We start from the raw sequence: 11,543 nt of genomic DNA on the forward strand, positions 1-11,543 counted from the left end.
TTGTAATCACCTGGCAAGTGTCCATAGGTAGCACTGTCTGCTAGTAATATAATGTCAGACACCTTCACGTGTGCTACATGATCCTCTAACCAGAGGAGATTCTCTTCTAGACCAGGTAATAAGAATTAACCCTGAAAGGATGAGAGATCAGAGTCATAATACCTTCAATGCCACACCTTTGGGTGGCTGTCATGTATGAGATTGTTACAAATACAGTGTCCCTGAAAGATAAGACATCATGGTACAACCTTAACTGGGACCACGGAAGTGCAGCTGAGGGAAAATCCAAAAAAATACCCTCCCTTCCCTCAGATGAAGAAGACACCACCTAGAAAAAATGACCACTGTGGCTCCCATAATACACAGCTCCTTTTTCTTTGCCTCACAGCAGCACTGCAACACTCCAGCACTTTCAATGACAAAGCCACACAGAGATGAAGTAATGTTGAACAAATGAAGGGTCTCTGATCCACACTGAGTAGGCAGCTAAGAGACTAGGGCAAGATCTCCTTGCAAGGGGAGCAGAACATCGAAGTGCTCCTTTTGCTGTTACGCTGAAAAGCACTTCTGCACATTCAAGTACCTGCTGGCAATGTAAACAGAAAGGTAAGTTACAAACTCTACCTCAAACCATTCAACCAAACCTTTCCAGCTCAGTTCAACATCCTGCCTTCCTGTCTGCTCCTTTACAGGACATAAGTTTTATGCCTGCTTACTGCAGGAGAAGTCTTTCTTCATGCCTGTTTGAAAGGAGCTAACACTGGGTACTAGAAAAAAAGACATTCATACGTGGCTGGGTTTTGTCCTGCACTGGTTTAGTAGTTCGCTTAACTATAAAATCTATGGGCTTTCTGAGTTCACAGCATGTGAACTTAAGGCAGATCTGGGCCCAGGGAAGGCTTAGTGGAACTTTGCTACTTCCATGAATGCTGATCACTCAGACATAAGTACCATACTTCTAAGATCACAACACCCCTGCTGCAGGCAATGAAGTTTTCAAATCTCTCCTTCCTTATCACATACAAGGTCTGAATACAGTCTTGTTTTACTTACCTATGCACTCTGCAAAACAGGAAGCTTCATAACTTAAACTCTCCAGGGATCCTGCAATGACAGGTAAGATGACAGAAAAGCACTGAAAATTTCTGTGCAGCTCAGGTCAGACTTGCTGCTTTTCAATTGCAATCAAATAACTGAAACCAAAGCATGGCCCTCAAAAAAAAAAATAAATCCATAAGAGTTTTGCTACCAGGTATACTTGCTCTTGCCCCTTTCCACACATCTACACCACAAAAGCACATACATGAAGGGATTACATGCCTTAGTGTATTTACTGATGTAGGTATGGAAAGGCAACAATATCACAGATTACCAAGCAAATTAAAAAAACATGTTCTTAATCCAGGAAAGAAATACACATTTTATACATCATACTTCTTCATATCCATAGGCTTTTAACTTTATTGCAGTTAGGGAAATTTTCTACTTAGCTAAGATTTTTATTGCACATGGCATTCAAGAAACCTTAAGTATCATTTAAAGCAGAACAAGAACGAGCTTTACTGCCCAAGAAAAACTCCTCCAGCACCAGCACAGTAAGAAACACTTCAAACATGTCAGCTCAAGAGTTGGTTAAGACATCTTTTAACACTGGAAAGCCTGTTCTCCAACATGAGTTTCATTCAGACTTTGGGAGGGTAGCAAATTCAAGGGGATGCAGAACACACACCACATAGATGGAATTGCTACAGTTTGCATTGACATGACCAGGGGAAGCAGCTGGGGCTGCTATGTACAGCCTCTATTCCTTCTTTTTGCTCTGTGCACACACCACTGCACAGTAAGCTAGTAAGACTCTCATTCTAATGCTCTGATGCTGAATTTAGCTTGAATTTAGCTTATTTGGCCTGGCAAAACTGGAAGAAAAATTCTGTTTTCACAGAGAAGTTAAACAACAGTGAAAATTTTAGGGTATCTAATTCCTCTGCACCACTGTGACTGTCTCCACAAGCATGATGACTGGGCACTCCAAGGGCTAGACCGATACAAAATATGCTTCAGCAAACAAAACAAAATCGTTGCAGATTGCTTTCATCTCTGGCAAATACACAGGTACTATGTTGAAGACTGGCCTATGGGTCCCAATCTCTTGAGAACCTCTGTGATAAACTTGAGCTGAATTACAGGAGTTTTGAGAGAGAAGAGCCCCATGATGGACACATCTGAGATGCACGTTCCAGGACCCGATCCTGCACTGCTAACACTCCATGGCACTCAACTCAGCAAGTTACCTCAAGTCCTAGAGACTGATAGGAATGTGTACATGGCAAAATCAGCCAGATCCCAGCTGCCCATATGCACTCCAGTGATACACCAGGAACAGCCAAAATCAAATACGCAGATCTGCTGCGCTTCAATACATGACACTTGTATGTACCATAGTGAAAGAAAATGCTACTTTATTAATAAATCACATATCACATGATTCAATTAGTATTAAAAGCATTCAGCCCTAACTTGCCATTAGTGATAAATCTGTCTTAAAACTCCCACAGGCAGTTCGATAGTAAGTATAACGGCCCTCAAGCTCTAATGCTACACTATATGTTAATGATCCTCCCTGTTAAGGGGTAACTAACATCCCTGTGTTCCTCAGCTTTGTCTCCCACTGGAGACAGAAGTTAAAAGAGGCTCTTTATTCCGGTTGTGTGCTTTTGGATGTTTTACATATGCTATATGCCAGAAGGAAATGCTCTTGTCAAACTATAACAGTTAAAATTCTACATCTATATCACTTATTGGAACTGTATTTTCCCTTCTCTTAATCCCTTTTTTTGAAATGTCAAAATTATTGGCAAGAGGAAAGAAGGGAATTCACCAGTTTTGGAAAAAAAAAAACAACCGAGAAAGTATTTGTTTCTTCAGCACCCACTCAAGCTTATATACATTTTTATTCTCAAGTTAAATTTTAAGATTCTGGAGAGTAGAATTACATTTTTCTTTAAAAGGTGTTACCCCCACATTTATAATTTCCTCCAAAGAAATACTGCTTTTTATTCTGCAGAACTAATTCTCTGTATGGAACTTCAGATATTACCTTTAAAAAGTATGAATAACATGTTATTTTCAAGCCAACTTGATCTACTGCAAAACTAGGTATCTGCAAAACTTAAAAACTTGCTAGCATAGAGACGCCAGGTCATGTAACATATAAGAATTACCATTCAACTATTAATTTTTATAAATATACCTATGTATACATAAAACATACGCACCAACTTCAACATTCCAAACACACTGCATGTGGAGAGAAAGAAATATGCTTCTGTTTCCTTGGGGTGAAAAAATTATCCCTAAGTATCTAGTGGATCAGGCAAGAAAAGGGGTATCTAGCTCACCCTTTTCTTTTAAACAGTGGGACAAGGTAGCGTTAGATTAATGGCTTTTAATGAAAGAACCAGTGCAGCTTATTCAAGAACCTTAAAACAAATATGTTAAGGCAAATTTGGAAAATTCATCTCTGTTATGCAGCATCAGATTTTTAAGATGTTGAGCACATCTCTCCAGGACCAGATTTAAGAGTTTTCTCAGCTCCAGTGTGGATACTTGAATGCTGTGCTCAGAATTTTTAAACATGCTTATGACAGACAAACAGCGGCGTAGGCTGAGCACCCTGGACAGCCAGGCTCTTTGTTAACCCTGTTAAGATGCCTAAATTAAGAGTTTCTGCTCTTTGCTTTGCTCTTTTTTTAGTTCTAAATTTTCTTCCATAATTTATTTTGGTTTTAGAAACAGCATGCACTTATCTCTTTTCAGTTGACAAGAGTAACAAAGGACCACATCACTGATGTATCATGACCTTGTTCACACTTTTCAGAATCCTTCATCCACCAAATAGCAAAGTGAGCACAATTTTAGGACATGATACCAACATGCTATTTTCAGGTGAGATAAGGAACTGCCTGGCACAATCTCACTGTTTCTGTTGCTTTCCCTGGTAATGCTGAAGGAAGATGCAGTATTTAACTGCACTGCTTACAGGTAGGGTGCCCTCCCACCTGCAGCACTGCCCAGAGAGCTCCATAAAATGAACTGCTACACTACACTGAAAGCCAAAACAAAATTGCTACAAGAACTACTGCAAACTTATAAGTTGTAACATAATTTACAGGATCTCAGCAGTTTTCCTAGTGAGATCACCCTTAGGAAAGTATTTTGCATTGAGAGAGATCAACCTTAGCAGAGGAAAAAATTTCTTCTACTTACTGCCTGAGGCTCCTGCCACAACAGCACAGAATAATACGATGGCACACAGCCCCATGGCCATCAAAGTCACCTCCTCAGCCCAGAAGTTGACAAAACCACATCAGTTCTCCTCTCAAAGCCACCTCTGAGCCAGGCAGTGAAAGCACATTCCCTTCACAAAGCCGGAGCTCACTATTTCAACTCCCCTTTTCCAGCCAGAGGAGGGGCTCTGGCAGGGCAGCCTGCAGAGGGGAGGGTGTGCATGTGTAGTAAGGGGGAGAGAGACACACACAAACGTTTATCCACTCTCTAACCACGTCAGCCTTTTTGCAAGAAAGAGACAGAAGTTAACCTGTTAGAAATTCTACAAAACTGCAAGGAAAAGAAATCAAGCATAGAGCATCACAACATCACAAATACTCAGAACAATCCTGTGTAGTACGTTTTAAATAAATAACTTATAACTTAAATAAATCACCTTACCAATCATTCCTTGACGATTAATCAATCAAAAATTACACCAGATGAAAGCAAAAGCTTTGGGGCTAAAACCAAGGTGTATCCACTCAGAGCAAGCAAGTTCATGGGAGGTAGCCCATCCCTTCAGCCAAAGTCCCAAACCTAAGATGGGTGAAATTGTGCGTTAGTAACACACAAAACCAGTAAACTACAGTCCTTCTGACAACAATCAGTTTTACAGCACATCAGACATGGGTCTTCCAGGGTCCACTGAACCCTCCGCTCCTGCGTGAGGGAGATACACCATCTACCTCCTGTTCTACTGACTCATTCCTCTAGAACTGGGGTTCTCATCACACGCCTTCTCTGGCAGCCTATGGCCATGTTTACTCTTCACACATACAGGACTGATGATCACCTACGCCACGGAAGCACTGTCAAAACTCTGTTACACTTGCACGCCAAGACCTTCTGAAGAAAGCTGCTGTAGACAAGCAAAAAATTATTTTCTCCTGCTGTAAGCCTCCCTGGTTTATCCTGAGCTACCATTTACTTCAAAACAGATTCACAAATAGAAATCATGGGTAACAACCCCAGTCACCAGTTACTCTCCCCCACTAAGCTTGCATTTCACAGCCTCTTGCCTGAACTTACTTTCTCCATCAGGTAACATTTGCTCAGTTCAAAATGCTTATGAATTTCACTTAAATGGAAAGCAACTTCTCGCATGTGCTTTGCATGTATCAATGAGCAAAGAAGATGAGAGAGAGCAAGTCAAGTCTAAAGAGTTAATAAAATATTCCATGATGAAAGCTGGGCCCCCTCTATCAAAATCCCAGATCTACCAAATGCCAGACTTGGGGACAGCTCAGGTCTGATACTGAATTTGAAAAACAAATCTTACAGATTCCATACAGTGGCTTTGATTTCCTACGATCAACCTATAGTGGTAACTGAGAAAGCCTTCTTCATTATTAGAAAATTATTATTAGAAAAATATTAGAATATTTTTCAGAGTATTCTAATTTTGAAACTGATTCAGAGGTTTCACTGTGGAAATCTTGCAGCTTGCGGGCTTTACCATTTTAATTCTACTGAGTTATTCAGTCTTGTATTTGTTCTTATTTTTCATTTTAAGATTACAGCTCATCCAGGCATATAGTACATGCTCCATATACTATAGTGCAGTCATTCAGCTCTTGGTCTACTATCAGCAGTATGGATAGAAGCAGGTAAGTTAATAGCTGGGCATGAATATAAAAACATGGTGAATTTACTGGAAAATTGCTATATTGTGACAATTCCTTTCTTCAGTCATTACTACTGCCCATTCTCCACCATAGTCTGACTTTTAACTGTTTATACAGTAAGATATTTTAACATATTTCACACAGCTGTTGCAAAATAACTTAAAAGCACAAAACTTATACTGAATTCACTGGGAATATCAAAATTGGAATTAAGAGGGAATTTCTGCCTTGATTCTTGTAAGAACCACATGGCCCAACACCAACAAGTTACAAGTAGTGTTTCTGTGCTGAGCATTTGCAGCTCATTAATCAAAATAATGAATTTGACACTTTATAGTGAGTTTTCCACTTAGTTTATGTTAACCTCAGGTATGGCACCAATGCCCAGAGTCAGCAGAGTACATAAATAGGTGCTTAATTTTAAGCATAAGCACACCCCAAAAATTAAGCATATGCTCAAATCTAAATGCTTTCTCGGAACAAGCCCATTTCATTAGTCATTTCATCCCCTATGCAAACACCAGAAGCTCTTTCAGAAACCTTTTCATCTCCAAATAGCTAGTTTCATTAGAGCACCTGTGGGTCAGTTTCTTATTTAAAAAAAAAAAAACAAAAACCAACAACAAAGAAAACAACCAACCAAATTTTCTCTTTCAGTTAAATTTTTAATTTTCACCCAGAATAACTCATGCAGGTCACAGGCAACTCCTTTCCCAGAAGGATGGGACTTTAAGGAAGAGGATGGCCAGGAAAGGTTGTATGAACTATGCTGAGAGATAGTCTGTGCCCAAAGTCCCTGAAACATTGCAGGGTCTGACGGAATGGGCCAAAAATGTCAAACCTGTTCACAAGACTGCAGAACACTAGATTCTGGGATGCCTCAGAACTATTGCAACAACACTGCATGTATGTCTTAGAGGAGGCAAGACAGCTTCTTTCTAAGAGGTTACACAACAGGCATCACACTACGAAAACTGGGCTTTTTTATAAGGTGAGCTTTTTTATAAGGTGCCACAGTGTTTAGTAAAAAACAAGTTTTACAGCTTTAAGACCTACAGACATCAGCATTTCAATCACAATTTCAGTCAGCGAAGGGTTCTCTTTAAGGATTAGCAGACTTTCTCAAAAGATTCAAGTGGGAGCAACAGTTACTATTTGCAAATATATTACATTAATGCAGTTATATATATCCACTTAATTTTAAGCACAAGCAATCTTGTTAAATGTAAAGGAGCAAATAAATGCAGACATACGACACACACTCGAGCAGAGTTAAGAGAAATTCAAATGACTGTAAGAACAGCGCAGCACCTATGCAGAAGTTTCCATCTGAAGTCACCAGTGATCCCAGCGTCTGAGAACTGGACAGGTCCAGATTCAGACATCAGCACGACCAGAATGTAGCTGAGTCTCTCCCTTTCTGATACCAAACTGAGGATCATCAGCCAGCAGTAACACTGTGAGCCACAGACCGAATAATGACAGAAGATTCATGGGAAATGACAGATATGGTGAATTTTTACATAAAAACATTAATTACAGAATTGGTTACATGTCAATATATTAAGAACCTCACTAGTCAGGCTCACCTTCAGGTACAGGAAAGACCTCCTGGAAGACAGAAGCTCAAGCATTTGGGCTTTGCCTTGGAGAAAGAGAACAGAGTACCTAATTTTCCATTTTGTTCAAATCATCTTGCTCTGCTTTTCCAGCTATATCTGTAAATCACACTTTCTAAAATAATCAAATTTACATTTTAATTCCAAGTTCTATCTTTGCAGCTTCCCATTTTTTAGGGAATAAACTATACTTACAAGAAGGAAGAAAAACATCTTACTGTTAGCGTATGAGCACATTCAAAAAATTTATAAACCTGAGCTTGCTTGAATCTTGACAACTGCTTACACCAAAGAACAAAGAAATTCTCAAACTAATCTCCAGGTCTTTTTTGTCAAAAATATTTCAAATAGTTTTCTTTCAGTATTTCAGTATCTAAGATTTTGGGCCCTTTGTACTGAAACTTCTACGTTACGAATTAAATGTCTGATTTGCTGCAGGCACTTAAAGGCATGCTGAAGTCAAATCTTTAAGATAAAACATAGCAACAACATTAGCATCCTGTGTACTTGGCTCATTTAAGTGGGTTGGTAAGTGCAGGACGCAGTCCAAGGCTAAAAACCAAGATCAACGTCCTTCAAGCATCTTTTTCTTACCTCCCCCAAACCCCTCAAAGCAGGCGAAGAACCTCCAAAGAGAAATTTCCATGATGAAATTTCCACGAGAAACGGTGCTGTCCTAGATAATCTTAATGTATTGAAGAAAATCAGGCATGTGTGCTGCAAACACACTACTTCAATGACACATAGGATTGACACCAGCAGTAAGTCTGCAAAAAGCATGAATCCATTTTAATGTGTATTATACTCAAGTTCGCAAAATGCATTTAATCAAAACTACTGCCTAGCACACAACAGGTGTGTTAAATGACACCTGAAAACTCCATGCTAGTACCGCCAAGAAAACCAGAGCTTTAACAAACTGGTAAAGCCTGTTCTGTAAAGGCCCCTAAAGTTTTTTTAGATTATTATAAAACTCCCGTTTAACCCTGACAGCCAAAGGCAGGGGGGCAGCGCCCCCGGCCCTGGCTCCAAGCTTGCCCCTCTGAGCACCAACACCTGCGCGCCCCTCCCCCCCGTGATGGCGGCCGGGGCCACCACAGCTCCCACACAGACCGGCCCGGCCAGGGGGCCAGGGCCCCCCCCGCTCCCGCCTAACTGTTCTCACAAGTACTCGGTTTCTTGACAGATTTTATTAGTTTTGGACCCTGTAAGAGGCCTGAAAGAAACCCACCGCACCCAACTGCACCAACACCTGCGCGCCCGTTGTCCTCCTGAGGCGGCGGGGGCGGCGGGGGAGCCCTCACGGGATGGCGCGGCGCCCTTCCCGGGGCCGGAGGGGTCCCGCACACGTTACTGCCCTGGGAAAAGCAGCCCCCAGACCGAGGAGCCCCGTGAGACACGTGCACGTCCCAGGCCGTTTACCGCGAGGAGAGGAGACCAGGCGGTGAGGGGGCCAGCGGCCCTCCCGCGCAGCCGGCGGCCACCCGCTGCCCCGCGGCCCTGCCCCAAGCGCGCCCCCCAGCCGGCGCCTGCCGCCGCCCTGGCGCACAGACCCCGGCCGCACGGTAGCGGCGGGAGGACCGGGCCGCGGCGGCAGCAGCACGCGGCCCCACCGCCCCCGCGCGGCAGCGGAGCCGGCCGCCTGCAAGCGCCAAACGGGCGACGGCGGCTTCGCGGAACCAGGGGCCCGCCCGCCCGCCGGGGGGTGCTGCGCCTGGGCGCGTCCCCATCTGATGGGCGCGTCCCCATCTGATGGGCGCACAGCCCCGTGTGTACGGAACCCCGGAGTGACACCTCCCTCGGCGCTACTTGGCCAGGAACCGGAGCACCCTCTGCGGCGCAAGCCCGGGGTAGCCTCTGCCACGCCGCCTGCGGGCGCCGCCAGCGGCTCGGGGAGCCGGCGGTGGCCCCTGCGGAGCCGGGCCGCCCCCCTGCACCGGCGCGGCCTCCCCCGGCTGCTGGGGTTCGGGTTCCCGGGGTGCAAAGACCAAGACGTTGCACGAAGCGAAGCCGCCGGCCACGGGCGGGCTGCCGAAGGGACCTGGCGTGCGCTTGTCTTATTCCAGACCTGACTGTGACTGCTTCAGCATCTGCAAACCACACTGCCACCTGCTCCAACAGACACGACACTTTCAGGTTCTTAAACAACACAAAAAGTACTCGCAATTATAGCTGGTAACAAGAAGCACTTCTGAAATCAGCAGGTTTCACCACACACCTTTTGGTGTCCTGGTATAAAAAAAACAGTAAGGTGCTCACCGGAGAATTTACTTCTACACTGGATTTGTGGCCAGCACATCATACATGAGGGTTTTTACCTCACAAATGTTCACTAAAAGTCATCCTAAAGATGATGAATTTGTATCACATTGCAGGATCTTGCAAAGAAAACAGGAACACAAAAGTTATTTTGCTGTAAAACACAATTGACTTTACTACAAACACTTCGCACCTTCATCACAGAAATTGCATTTCTTAGGTTTTTATACTCCATTACTCACCTTTTGCTGCTCAGTTATGAAGAATAATTAACTGAGATTAAGTACACAAATCACAACCCATTTCTTCAAAAAAGAACTTGTGGTTAGACTGCCAGAAGTGCTTTCACAAACACGGCAATAAATAGTAGCTTTTTGAAACCACTCCGCTCTTGCTTAACAGCTCCCTCTTGCAAGGTTATCAGCTGCTTTTTACTTGTTTAAACAGTTTTTATTTTCGATCCTCTTTGCATGACAAAACAAATTTCACTTCCTCCTGGCTCAAAGCCTTATCAGAATTAACCCAGTTTGAACACCGTGCAAGTTCTGTCAACTAAAAATAGAAGTCTAATGGAAATAACACTGTCAAAGTGTAACAGAAAGCAATGTCATCCTGGAAAGCTAATGAAGGTGGGGGCTTCACCCAAATTTGTCACGCAAGGAGGATTTCAGATGGCCTATGCCCCCTTCCTCACCTGTGGAAATAGCATGGGCACATGAAGTCACCATACTATTTCTGTTCTAACAACAGAGGAAAAACTATGTTTACCGTATAAACCTGGTTATTAACAAATTAACCAGAAAGTTGCTTAATAAAAATAAGAAATGTCAATATATTAAAACAAACTTGTATTAAGCTTGCATTCCCGTATTTTCTGCATCTCAGAAAAAGAAGAAAGAAAAGAAAAAAATGCTTTGGACATTAAAAATAGCAGGGTATTCTCACATGATTAATAAGGACTCTTTCCACCTGAACATAATGATATCTGTTTTCTCCCTACTGGTTACTGGTCTGTAAACATGTAGCCATATCTATGTGTTCATTTAGTTGTACTGCAAGTGAAAGTTTTACCCAAAGAGTTTTAAATGAAAAAATATTTAAAGGCCCTGAGCTGCAGGAAAACAACACATTTTCCAATGTGTCTCTGTGTGTAAACAGTTTGCAGGCCAGAGAATGCCATTTATGAGAGACTTGCCCCAAGTGAGACTCTGAAAAATGTCACCCTGTAATTGCATTTCTTGACTTAACATTTTAACATTTCAGCCATTGATGAGTTTGGAAACATTCAAAATGTTACAATGTTCAGATTACAAGCACTACATACAAAAGAAAGTTTCTGTTTTAAATACAGTCAGTTTTTAAAACAAACAGCAACTTCAATGTAATCAAACACAAAGCACTTTCACACAAAGAAAGTTATATCCTGCATTTGTCTATCTAAAATAAGTTTAACCAAGCAAGTTACTTTGGCGCATTCTGTAGGTAGAACAAACATAGGCATTGTATTTAAAGGAAATTTAAGTACAGAAGGGGCACCAGAAAGCTTTGCAGAACGCTTAGTTAGAGGGAATAGTTGCCAACACTGTCCTATTCTCAATCCACATGAGGAATTTAAAGAGATACAATGGACTGTGCCCATTTAACCAACCAAGAAACCCCCACATAATTGTTTTTTGGTCAGTGTTCTGCTGTCATCACCTCAGATTTTCCA

At 42.4% G+C, this 11,543-nt stretch overlaps 1 protein-coding gene across 5 annotated transcripts in view; it reads right to left on the minus strand.

Annotated features, from left to right (window-relative positions):
• Positions 1 to 1,189, minus strand: part of LOC106631497 (uncharacterized) — a 98,376-nt gene extending 97,187 nt beyond the window's left edge. For all 5 annotated transcript variants that reach the window (XR_003562270.2, XM_055706609.1, XM_027812863.2 and 2 more), the window contains exon 1: positions 1,054 to 1,189. The gene's annotated coding sequence lies outside the window, so the exon portion shown is untranslated. The remainder of the gene's footprint in view (positions 1 to 1,053) is intronic.
• Between the last annotated feature and the right edge of the window lie 10,354 nt (positions 1,190 to 11,543).

This window comes from Falco cherrug, chromosome 4, assembly GCF_023634085.1.
Source record: "Falco cherrug isolate bFalChe1 chromosome 4, bFalChe1.pri, whole genome shotgun sequence".
In the NCBI taxonomy this organism is placed as follows: Eukaryota; Metazoa; Chordata; class Aves; order Falconiformes; family Falconidae; genus Falco; species Falco cherrug.